General features: G+C 39.0%; 1 pseudogene; it reads left to right on the top strand.

Annotated features, from left to right (window-relative positions):
- Positions 1-6,948: 6,948 nt before the first annotated feature.
- On the top strand, positions 6,949-9,310 carry LOC132422150 (heat shock protein HSP 90-beta pseudogene; annotated as a pseudogene).
- Positions 9,311-11,623: the final 2,313 nt, after the last annotated feature.

Here is an 11,623-nt window from a genome sequence, read left to right on the forward strand (position 1 = left end):
GGAAAATCTCCTTTATAACCCAAATACAAGGAATTCAGGAAACTAATATTGATATATTACTACCATCAAATCATCAAACCCCATATAGGTTTTGTCAACTGTACCAACAATGTTCTTTATAGCAGCAGTCCCCAACTATTTGGCACCAGGGACCGATTTTGTGGAAGACAATTTTTCCATGGATGGGGGTGGGAGATGGTTCAGGTGGTAATGTGAGTGATGGGGAGCAATGGGGAGCAGCAGATGAAGCTTCACTCACTTGCCTATGACTCACCTCCTGCTGTGAGGCCTGGTTCCTAACAGGCCATGGACTGGTAGTGGTCTGCGGCCCAGGGTTTGGGGACCCCTGCTTTACAACAAAAATGTGTAGTTCAGAATCATGTGTTCCATGAGTTATCACATCCCTTTAGTCTCCTTCAGTGTGGAAGGAAATTTGTCTTTCAGTGACTTTCATGATCTTGGCACTTTAAAGCATTATAGACAACTTATTTGGTAGAATGTACCTTAATTTAGGTTTGTCTAATGTTTCCCTGTGATGAGATTCAGATTCAGCAAGTGTCTTTGGCAAAAACATCACAGAAGTAATGGGAAAATTCTTTTATTTCTGTGGTTAAATTTATTGCTGTCTTTTTTAATTGTCTCTGGATTTTGAGTCATAATTACAAAGCATTCTCCACACTAAGATTAAAGAGGCATTACCCATATTTCCTTTGGTACTTAAATTGTTAGAATTTTACAGTTAGATCTCTGATTAATATGAAATTTATTCTTGTGTATATTGTGAGATCTAATTTTACCTTTTCCCAAATGGCTACCCAAGTCCATCTTTGACTCAGTGATTTGACATGCCACCCTTATCATACACTGAATTTCTTCATGAGCTTGGATATCTGTCTGGGCTTTCTATTCTGTTCTACTTGTCTGTCTGTCTAGTCATGCACCAGTACCACACTGCTTTGATTATAGTGTCTTTGTACTATGTTTTCATGCCTAATAAGAGTACTCCTCATATTTTTGTTTTGTTATTTCCTGACAATACAGGCATGCTTGTTTTTCCATGCAAAATTTAGGACCAACTTTCTAACTCTATATTAAATCTTGTTGGTGTTTTTATTGGGTTTGCATAATATTAACAAATTCACTTAAAGAGAATGTAATGAGTGTTCTTGTTCAAGAATAGAGTATATATTTTGCATTTGTTCAAGTTCATGTTTGTGTCTTTCAGGAGTGTTTTAAGGTTTACCACATATAGGTTTTGGACATTTCTTAACTTTATTCTTAAATATTTGTTGCTGTCATAAATGGGGGTTTTATTTATCTTTGTGTAGAGGACTTCGTATTGAAACTAAACAAACTCTCATCACCCCTACAGTTCCCTATCCTTCTCCTTTTACCTAAACGAGTTTTTTACTCTATAAGTCATCCTTCTGCATGTATGTACATCCTTTTACATATTTTCTGAAATCTAAGATATTTTCAATCTTTCCACATTTCAAAATGTAGAAGCTAAAACTTTTCTCAAATTCAGTCCATCACAAGAATTCTTAAAAAAACACACTTCAGGAGACTCTCTTTCTTTCTTCCTTCCTTCCTTCTTCCCTCCTTCTCTCCCTCCCTTTCTTTCTTTCTTTCCTTCTTTCCTTCTTTCTTTCTTTATTTTTGGCTGCGTTGGGTCTTTGTTGCTGCACGAGCTTTCTCTAGTTGCAGCGAGTGGGGGCTACTCTTCGTAGTGGGCTTCTCATCGCAGTGGCTTCTCTTGTTGTGCAGCACGGGCTCTAGACGCCCAGGCTCAGTAGTTGTGGCACACGGGCTTAGTTGCTCCGTGGCATGTGGGATATTCCTGGACCAGGGCTTTTAACCACTGTGCCACTGGAGAAGTTCCCTCATTTATTTCTGAGGCAGGTTGACACAGTCTGTGATGACTAGAGGTTTAAATGTATTTAGGGTTGTTGTTTTCTGTCTGCTAATCTAAATTAAGTGTTGATCATAAGATTAAAAGTTATCATCTCCTTAATACTAAAACCAGGATTTTTAATGTTAAAGTTCTATTGATACCTTTTGGTTAACTGAAAAACTAATTCACCCATTGTTTTTTAAATTATTGCAGCCATTCTCTTGACTTTCCCTATAGCAGTAGAATTTATGATATCACAGGAAGAATGGTCATTTTCTCTGCTTCAGTCACTCTTTTTAGGACTGGATGATGATAATATAAATAAGTCTACTTTAAAATACATAAAAGCGTCAAGAGTTTTAAAACAAGCTTTAGGAGGGATCCATAACTACTCCTCCCTCTAACCTGAAGAGATGCAGAATATGCAAGATGACCAAAGAGATTCTGGATTTAAAACCCCTGTGGTAACTATTGATCAGCAAAAATCGAACAGGAAAATCTATGGCTAAATTCATGTGATTATTATGGTGCACAATCTGCTATTAAATTGTTTCTGTTTATCACTACATAACCAATATTCTTGGTTGTGGGGAAACAGCTGAACCACCTTGCCAACTTTAGAGACTCAACTTGTGACTTCAGTCATGGTACAGCCAGCACCTCTACAATCAACAGCAGAAAACAAGAATGTTCTCTTATAATAAATATTAGCAAAGGGTATGTATATTTCCGTTCTTCAGATGACTGTGTTGGTTTAATCTAATTTTAGTTCATAGATCCATTTGTCTCTGGTTCTGCATCAGAGGCAAAAATTACTTTATTTGATTAACTGAGGTCTGGGAAGAATTCTTCCATACGTCGTGATATTCAAGTCTAATGCATTCATTAGGAAGAAACAATTCCATAACCTAACATAAATCGTTTCAAATTGGAATAGTCAAAAAAAAATAGTTAATATCCATATAGAATTTCGTGTGTTACATAAGCATGTGCAATCATCTAAAATTAAAACTAATCACTTTGTATCAGAAGCAGTAATAAAAGCCAAAGTTCTGCCTCATTGTTCTCTAGCGAAGCATGAATAATTCATGATTCAGGTAAGCTTCCCTTCTCCCCTGAGTCTTCCACAAGATTTTACCAATTTCATTACTCAAAATGTGTCTCTTAGGGCTTCCCTGGTGGCACAGTGGTTGAGAGTCCACCTGCCAATGCAGGCGGACACGGGTTCATGCCCCGGTCCGGGAGGATCCCACATGCCGCGGAGTGGCTGGGCCCGTGAGCCATGGCCGCTGAGCCTGTGCGTCCAGAGCCTGTGCTCCGCAACGGAAGAGGCCACAACAGTGAGAGGCCTGTGTACCGCAAAAAAAATTAATAATAATAAAATAAAATAAAATGTGTCTCTTTAGAGCATTTTAGCTACACTAGAATTGAACTAACACTAGATGTCATACCTTCTGATGTTACTTTTTGTAGATCTGTCCTTCAGCCCTCTTGCAAAGCAGAGTGTGACCAGGTCTTATGGGACAAAACAAGATCTCAGGGCCTAGCCTTGCTTCAGGGCTTCCCACTCTCCCTGAATGTGGCCTGGCTCCTCTTCATATTCTCCAATGTTCTACTTGAATTCAAATCTTTTCTCATTCAGAAGTATGTGGTCCCATCTATCCTTTCCAGAAAGCTACCTATAATGAAAAATTAAAATTATCCTCTTTTATAGCTGAAAACACCTCTTCTAATAGCAGTTTCTACTTCTCAATAAATGCCCCCGACAATAGTGTCACTAGTTTCATCCATCACATATGTTAATTCATTTATTAACATTAAATATTTATTGAGTTTCTACTGTAGGTGATGTGCTACAGACAGAAAAAATCTCAAAGTCTGCCTTCAAGGAGGTGACAGATGTAGCAGGCTAAATGCTGAAACACCAGTGGTAAGAGGTGCTATTTCACATGGACTGGAGATGTGAAAACAATGACCAGGGGTAGAGCAATTAGCTCTGCACATAGACTGCAATTGAATCAGCAGGTATCTTGGGGGAAATTGAAGAGGTTTCTGCCTGATTAATTCTATTTTGTCTACAAAGCAGGATTTGAGATTCTTTCTTGAGAGTCATGGTGGTTAAAAGATATGAGGAGAGTAATAAAGGCTTGAAATAGTCACCAAAATGATGGAGAAAGACAGCTGATTAGGAGAATTAGGATAAATTCCAGTTAGCATAAAAGATCAGCATACATTGGAGGCCATGAATCTGTAGAGGTTCCATATCAACCTGGTTGTGTGATTCTCCTCCATGGATGGTAGAGTGAAAACAAGGGACCAAGGTAAACAGTGTTTATGTGTCATAGATCTCTGCCAGAAGGAAGGAAGTGAAGCCAGGACAAGGCTGATAACCTGAGAGATGATGGAGGGATTAGGAGACAGGATACCAGGGAGTAAGGCAGTATGAGAACCAACATGGTATGATGTTTTACTCATGTAGTAACATGCAGGGGTCTAAGATTTCATCTGGATCTAACCTGGTTGAAGGATCAGCCATGGAGCAGGTGACTGAATGGGAGGACTTCAGGTGAGGAAGAATGCAACAGTTCAATGAACTCCTATAAAGCCTCTCTTGGTGTCAGGTACTGTATTAAGTCATGAATCAGGCCTTATAAGAACTAAAAGAGTTCAGAGTAAAACTGGTAAATATCCCATTTAGTATGTGATAAATAATAATTGAGATGAAATGCCCAATTATAGTAGGCGTACAAAGGAGAAATTATAGTCAATAACTTGGCAAGTTCAGAGAAGACTTTTTTGAGAAGGTAGTGTTGCCAGAGTTACTCAAGGCAGGGTAATATTAGGAAATAGACACATGACAGTGATGAAGAGGAGTTGACGGCATCCAGTCTCATGACTTCCAAGTGAGAGTTGCAAGCACCAAAAGAGTACAAGAGGAAAATATCTCCCCTCCAATATCTCTAGCTGTCCTAAATCCCACCTAAACCATTCAGCACATCATTGCCTCAACTACTGGCCTTAAGTACCACTTTCAACACTTCAATTTCCTCTTTAAATCCTTCCATTTCTTTCTAGTTCCTTCACCATTAAAATAAGAAACCTCAACTCTTACATCAGAGAGAAATGAATGTTGTGAAGGCCTTTTGTTTTCCTTTCCCCTCGCTCCCTGTCCAATAGTATTTCCCATCACTTACCTATCATGTACTTCTGCGATGTGTCATCTGCTTCCCTTCTCTCCGATTCATAAACACTCATGCCCATTTCCACATATTTTCCTCATCTGTAATATTTCTCCCAAACTTCCCTTCCAAATTAAGTCATTTTTCACAATCTGGTTGAAGATCTGTGGCTCCCATGATGCCTTTCCTTGACTATCTCTGAATTATTTTACTGCATATTTTGGTCTTTAGAACTGTGTTATCTCCTGGTCTTCTCTAATAGTTCACGTGTGATAGACTTACGTTTTCAAATAAGGTCCCTGAGGACAGAGACCTTGTTTTATACCCCTAGATTCCCACAGTGGTTTGTAGAGTATTGAACACAGAATAGGTGCTTGAGAGGCAAATTAATGTGGTAGAAGGTACCTGAGTCGGGAAAACTCATTTTTTTTAAATTCAAGTTTTACCCCTCTGGCTAAATTCTCTATATCTGTGAATTGAGGAACCTGGACCCATGATCACTCAGATCCCCTTCACCTGCTGCAGTCTGATTCTAGCAATACTAATTATTTTATCTATTTGACAAGAAGTTATGATAATGCACATCATATTGCTTTTTTTCTAAGATTCTATCACATAGCATGCACCATATTTAATAGGATAAAAACTGAATATTCAATGTAAACTTTAATTGTAAGAGTCAAGCTCAATGTATGATTTAATATAGATAATGAACAAATATTTATAAAATTTATTCGTTCATTCAGCAAATATTTATTGAGTACCTATTATGTGTTTCAGGCACAATTCTAGACTCTGTAGGACACAGTGGTAAATAAAATAGATAAGGTCTTTGCTCCCGTGGAACTTATATTCTAGTGGAAACAGACAGATAGTAGGTAAATATATAATATAATGTCACGTGTGCTACATCACTCATGTCAATAAGTGCTATGAAGAAAAATAGAGAATAGAAAAAGGATAGAGAGTCATGGGGGTGGTTACAGATGAGGCAGTCATCTTAATTTCAATTCCATACAGTAAAGATATGGGCATTCTTGTAGACATGACATAGACATGTATAGGTGTAAACATAGATACAGGTATAGATATACAGATAAATGTAAATGTTCTAGATACAGCACTATGTGCCACATAATGAGCTAAAGTGTGTCATACTTACTAGTTTATTTAATTTTCCCAACAATCCTTTGAGATGTACTACCCATTTTATGAATGAAAAAACTCATATTCAGAGAGTTTAAATAACACATCAAAGTCACTTCCCTAAAAGTGTCAGTGCTGGAAACCACATTCTATTTGTGTGCCATTTGCATAAGAAAACATGTTCCATTGAGGTTCTTGCACAAAAATACTCGAAATAAGAATAGAAAAATAAACCACCATGTATTCTGATTACCAGGAAAGGCAATGTTTTTTCATTTTAAATATGTTTTAAAAAGTCATAGGTCCTTTGTGTATTTAAGAATTGTAATAGAATATTATACCACCATAAAAGCCAATAAAATAGCTAAATATAGAGATCTCCAAGGTATATTGTTATATGAAAAGGCAAGGTGTAAATATGTAAATATATTATGCTGAAGTTTGTATATAAAAGTGGATGGACTTTTTATGTGTGTATATATGCATAGGATATCTCTAGCAGGATACAAAGAATGTTAGTATCAGTGGTTGCCCTAAAGATGAGTAAGAAGGAGGCTTACTTTTCACTGTATGTAATTTTTATAACTCTTAAAACTCTATGTGCATGTATTGCTTATTGAAAAATTGGTTTGAAAAAATTTAATGGAATAATTAATGTCAAAAAGACACCCGAGCTCTTGAGTCACCCCCGTCCACCTCTGTTGTGGCGAGTGAGGTTGAGTAAGTCCTTGCCTGCTCAGCTCTCTAGTATCTGCGATTCTTATTCTTTAAGATGCCTGAGGAAGTACACCATGGAGAGGAGGAGGTGGAGACTTTTGCTTTCCAGGCAGAAATTGCCCAACTCATGTCTCTTATTATCAATACCTTCTATTCCAACAAGGAAATTTTCCTTCGGGAGTTGATCAGTAATGTTTCTGATGCCTTGGACAAGATTTGCTACGAGAGCCTGACAGACCCTTCCAAATTGGACAGTGGTAAAGAGCTGAAAATTGACATCATTCCTAACCCCCAGGAGCGCACCCTGACTCTGGTAGACACAGGCTTTGGCATGACCAAAGCTGATCTTGTAAATAATTTGGGAACCATTGTCACGTCTGGTACTAAAGCATTTATGGAGGCTCTTCAGGCTGGTGCGGACATTTCCATGATTGGGCAATTTGGTGTTGGCTTCTAGTCTGCCTACCTAGTGGCAGAGAAGGTGGTTGTGATCACAAAGCAAAATGATGATGGACAGTATGCCTGGGAGTCTTCTGCTGGGGTTCCTTTACTGTACGTGCTGACCATGGTTAGCCCCTTGGGTGGGGTACCAAAGTGATTCTCCACCTTAAGGAAGACCAGACAGAGTACTTAGAAGAAAGGCAGGTCAAAGAAGTGGTGAAGAAGCACTCACAGTTCATAGGTTATCCCATCACACTCTATCTGGAGAAGGAAAGTGAGAAGGAAATCAGTGATGATGAGGCAGAGGAAGAGAAAGGTGAGAAAGACGAGGAAGATAAAGATGATGAGGAGAAGCCTAAGATTGAAGATGTGGGCTCAGATGAGGAGGATGATAGTGGCAAGGATAAGAAAAAGAAGACAAAGAAGATCAAGGAGAAATATATTGATCAGGAAGAACTGGACAAGACCAAGCCCATTTGGACCAGAAACCCTGATGGCATCACCCAGGAAGAATATGGAGAGTTTTGTAAGAGCCTTACAAATGACTGGGAAGTTCACTTGGCAGTGAAGCACTTCTCTGTAGAAGGTCAGTTGGAATTCAGAGCATTGCTGTTCATCCCTCGTCGGGCTACTTTTGACCTCTTTGAGAACAAAAAGAAAAAGAACAACATCAAACTCTATGTCTGCCATGTGTTCATCATGGACAGCTGTGATGAGCTAATACCAGAATATCTCAACTTCATCTGTGGTGTGGTTGATTTTGAAGACCTTCCCCTGAACACCTCCCAAGAAATGCTCCAGCAGAGCAAAATCTTGAAGGTCATTCGTAAAAACATTGTTAAGAAGTGCCTTGAGCTCTTCTCGGAGCTGGCAGAAGACAAGGAGAACTACAAGAAATTCCATGAGGCGTTCTCTAAAAATCTAAAGCTTGGAATCCATGAGGACTCCACTAACTGGCGACACCTTTCTGAGCTGCTGCGCTATCACATCTCCCAGTCTGGAGATGAGATGACTTCTCTCTCAGAATACGTGTCTCGCATGAAGGAGACCCAGAAGTCCATCTATTACATCACTGGTGAGAGCAAAGAGCAGGTTGCCAACTCTGCATTTGTAGAGTGAATGCGGAAGCAGGGCTTCGAGGTGGTGTACATGACAGAGCCGATCGATGAGTAATGTGTGCAGCAGCTCAAGGAATTTGATGGGAAGAGTCTGGTCTCGGTTACCAAGGAGGGCCTGGAGCTTCCTGAGGATGAGGAGGAGAAGAAGAAGATGGAGGAGAACAAGGCCAAGTTTGAGAACCTCTGCAAATTCATGAAAGAGATCTTGGATAAGAAGGTGAAGAAGGTGACAATCTCCAATAGGCTTGTGTCTTCAACCTGCTGTATCGTGACGAGCACCTACGGCTGGACTGCCAACATGGAGAGCATCATGAAAGCCCAGGCACTTCAGGACAACTCGACCATGGGCTACATGATGGCCAAAAAGCACCTGGAGATCAATCCTGACCCCTGCATTGTGGAGACCCTGCAGCAGAAAGCAGAGGCAGACAAGAATGACAAGGCCGTCAAGGACCTGGTGGTGCTGCTGTTTGAAACTGCACTGCTCTCTTTCGGCTTCTCGCTTGAGGATCCCCAGACCCACTCCAACAGCATCTACCGCATGATCAAGCTAGGCTTGGGCATTGATGAAGATGAAGTGACAGCAGAGGAGCCCAGTACTGCTGTTCCTGATGAGATCCGCCGCCACCTTGAGGGTGATGAGGATGCCTCTTGCATGGAAGAAGTAGATTAGGAATTTCTACCTGCAGACTTTGTTCCCTCTGTATAGTGTCCCCATGGCTCCCCCAGCAGCAGCCCCAGTGGCCTTGGCCTAGTTGGTTCCTTCTGCTGATGTCTAGTGATTTTATTTCTGTCCTTCTGTCTAAAGCAGGATATAAGGGCCTCAAGCCCTATCCCTTTCCACATTTGACATGGGGTTTGAATGTTGCGTATTGTGTTTTTTTGTTTGTTTTGTTCTGAAATTAAAGTATGCAAAATAAAGACGATGCAGGTTTTTTATACAAAAAAAAAAAAAAAAGACACCGAAATTGTTGATAGAATAAGCTTTTGCAATTAGATCCTTTTCTTAACAAGGCATACACATTTTCCATGGGAGAGCTTTCACGTGTGGCCCCACTGAAAATTAATATTATGAGAAGCTTGGCCTACTTTATGATTGTTGAATCGCGATCCTCTACAACCAAAGAATAAATGAACACTTGGACAAGTAGAGTAGGAAGTGATGACACTGGAGAGTAGGAAGTGAAAACATAAACAATCTAAACACTATAGTTAGAAACAGTAATTCTCCACCAGACATCCACAGAATAATAGGATCCTAAAAGTTTCTTTAACCAGAACAGAATAAAGATTTGGGTTATTTTTTAAAACTTTCCTCTTATATGACATGTTTCCTTCAAACTTTCAAGTCTCCACCAAAAACCTGTGAAGGAACACGTTATTCACAAGAAAGTGGTGGGAAGTAAGTGAGAAAATATCAGATATCTCTTTGTATAAAATTTCAAGAATGTCAAATGCCAGTGTTATCCTGTTATTTAATGTATTTTAAATATAAAATGCAGTTTATACTAATCATTTGCCCTTTTGAGTCATGAATTGTAAGTTTTTAGCTGTAATAGGTATGTAAGAAGTTTTATCTAATTCAAATTTATGTCTCTGTATTGAAATATGAGGTGAGTCCAGAGCACAGCTTCACCATAATCCACTGGGAATCAGACCTGTAATTAGCCATTCTTGGGTATCACCACTTGCCATTCAATATGACTACAGCTGAGAAAGCATTTATCTGGCAACAAAAAGCTTTTTATATGTTATATGTGTCAGCTTTGCGTAGTTAGTTAGCTCTGTAATTAACTCTCCTTTATAAGAAGCTTTGGCGAAGTGTGTGGGAGTATAGGTAATGAAATATGGCAGGTTGATGCCTTGTGTCATTTTGTAAACTAGCTATAGCACCAGGAAGAGAAAGGTCGTGGGTCAACATAAACTGGAACACAGCATTATAGAGATATTTAATTTCTGAGATTATTTAGAAATAAATGACTATGGTTTGACATACATTGACCCTGCATCTACAGAAATGTAACCTCTTCACTTTGAAACTTCACTCACAGTGGTGAGGTTGCCACTCAGTTTTCTTCCTTCCTGACAGAGCAGGTGGCTCGTTGAGGTCACTGCCTACAGCAAAAAAAATAGTGTACATGTTTAGAACAGAAATTTCATCAGCATAAACTAACTGGGCTGAAATGAGGCTCTTCTGACCTTATGTAATTAGCATCCAGTTGTAACCAAACAACCCAGATACCTTTGAATCTTTTGCTGGGTTCCATGAATTATTAAGTGGGGACTCTGTTGGGTTATCCAATTAATGACATAAATTTTACTTCCAGGAAGGATTTTGTTCATCTTTAATAAGTGTTTACCATTTTATGGGATTTTAAAAAACCACTTGGAATTTGGGTCAGGAAAACCCAAGGGATTTATGTGACTCATTGACAAGTGGTTAGAATAAGAGTAAACTAACCTTCATCTGGAATGTACAAAAATAAATAGAGCAAATTTTCCAACAAAGTGACTTCAGAACAGAGAAGAAACATATTGGAAAAGATTCCCTTTGATAAAACATAAAGATTGAGGTGGGAATAACAGAATTATAAAAAGATGTTCTTTTGTAGTTGGAAATATGAAGCCTTCATGATTAGAGAGCTATATTAGTCATATACCTGGACCATATGTTTGAAACAAGAAATCCTCTATCTGAAAAAAAAAATGCCTGAAACCACCTTTTGTGTACGGACGGACCTTATCTCTCAACTTCTGTGTATTCAACTAGATCTTGGAGGCCAAGTTTCCTTTAAATCCCTTCACAGGTGTATGTGACTGATCAAGGAATCACTTTTTCCTACCCACTTCGAGGTAGCATGACAACATCCAGACACCTTTAAACAAAGAACGCTTGTGCCAGGAGAAACAAAGATATGAACAAAGAAAAGTCGACAAGTTTGCTCAAATCACCAGCCTTCCTGTGCTTCTCCATCATCCCTCACTGAATAATGTCATATCCTTTCTACCAGACATAAGACAAGATGATGGGAAGAATGTAAAAAGAGACAATAATATTCTTTTTTTCTCTGTACTGAATAAGGAATGTACAATTGCTCAAAGCAGGTAATAACATACTTAGAGATAAT

This window comes from Delphinus delphis, chromosome 3 (genome assembly GCF_949987515.2).
Source record: "Delphinus delphis chromosome 3, mDelDel1.2, whole genome shotgun sequence".
NCBI classification, from domain to species: domain Eukaryota; kingdom Metazoa; phylum Chordata; class Mammalia; order Artiodactyla; family Delphinidae; genus Delphinus; species Delphinus delphis.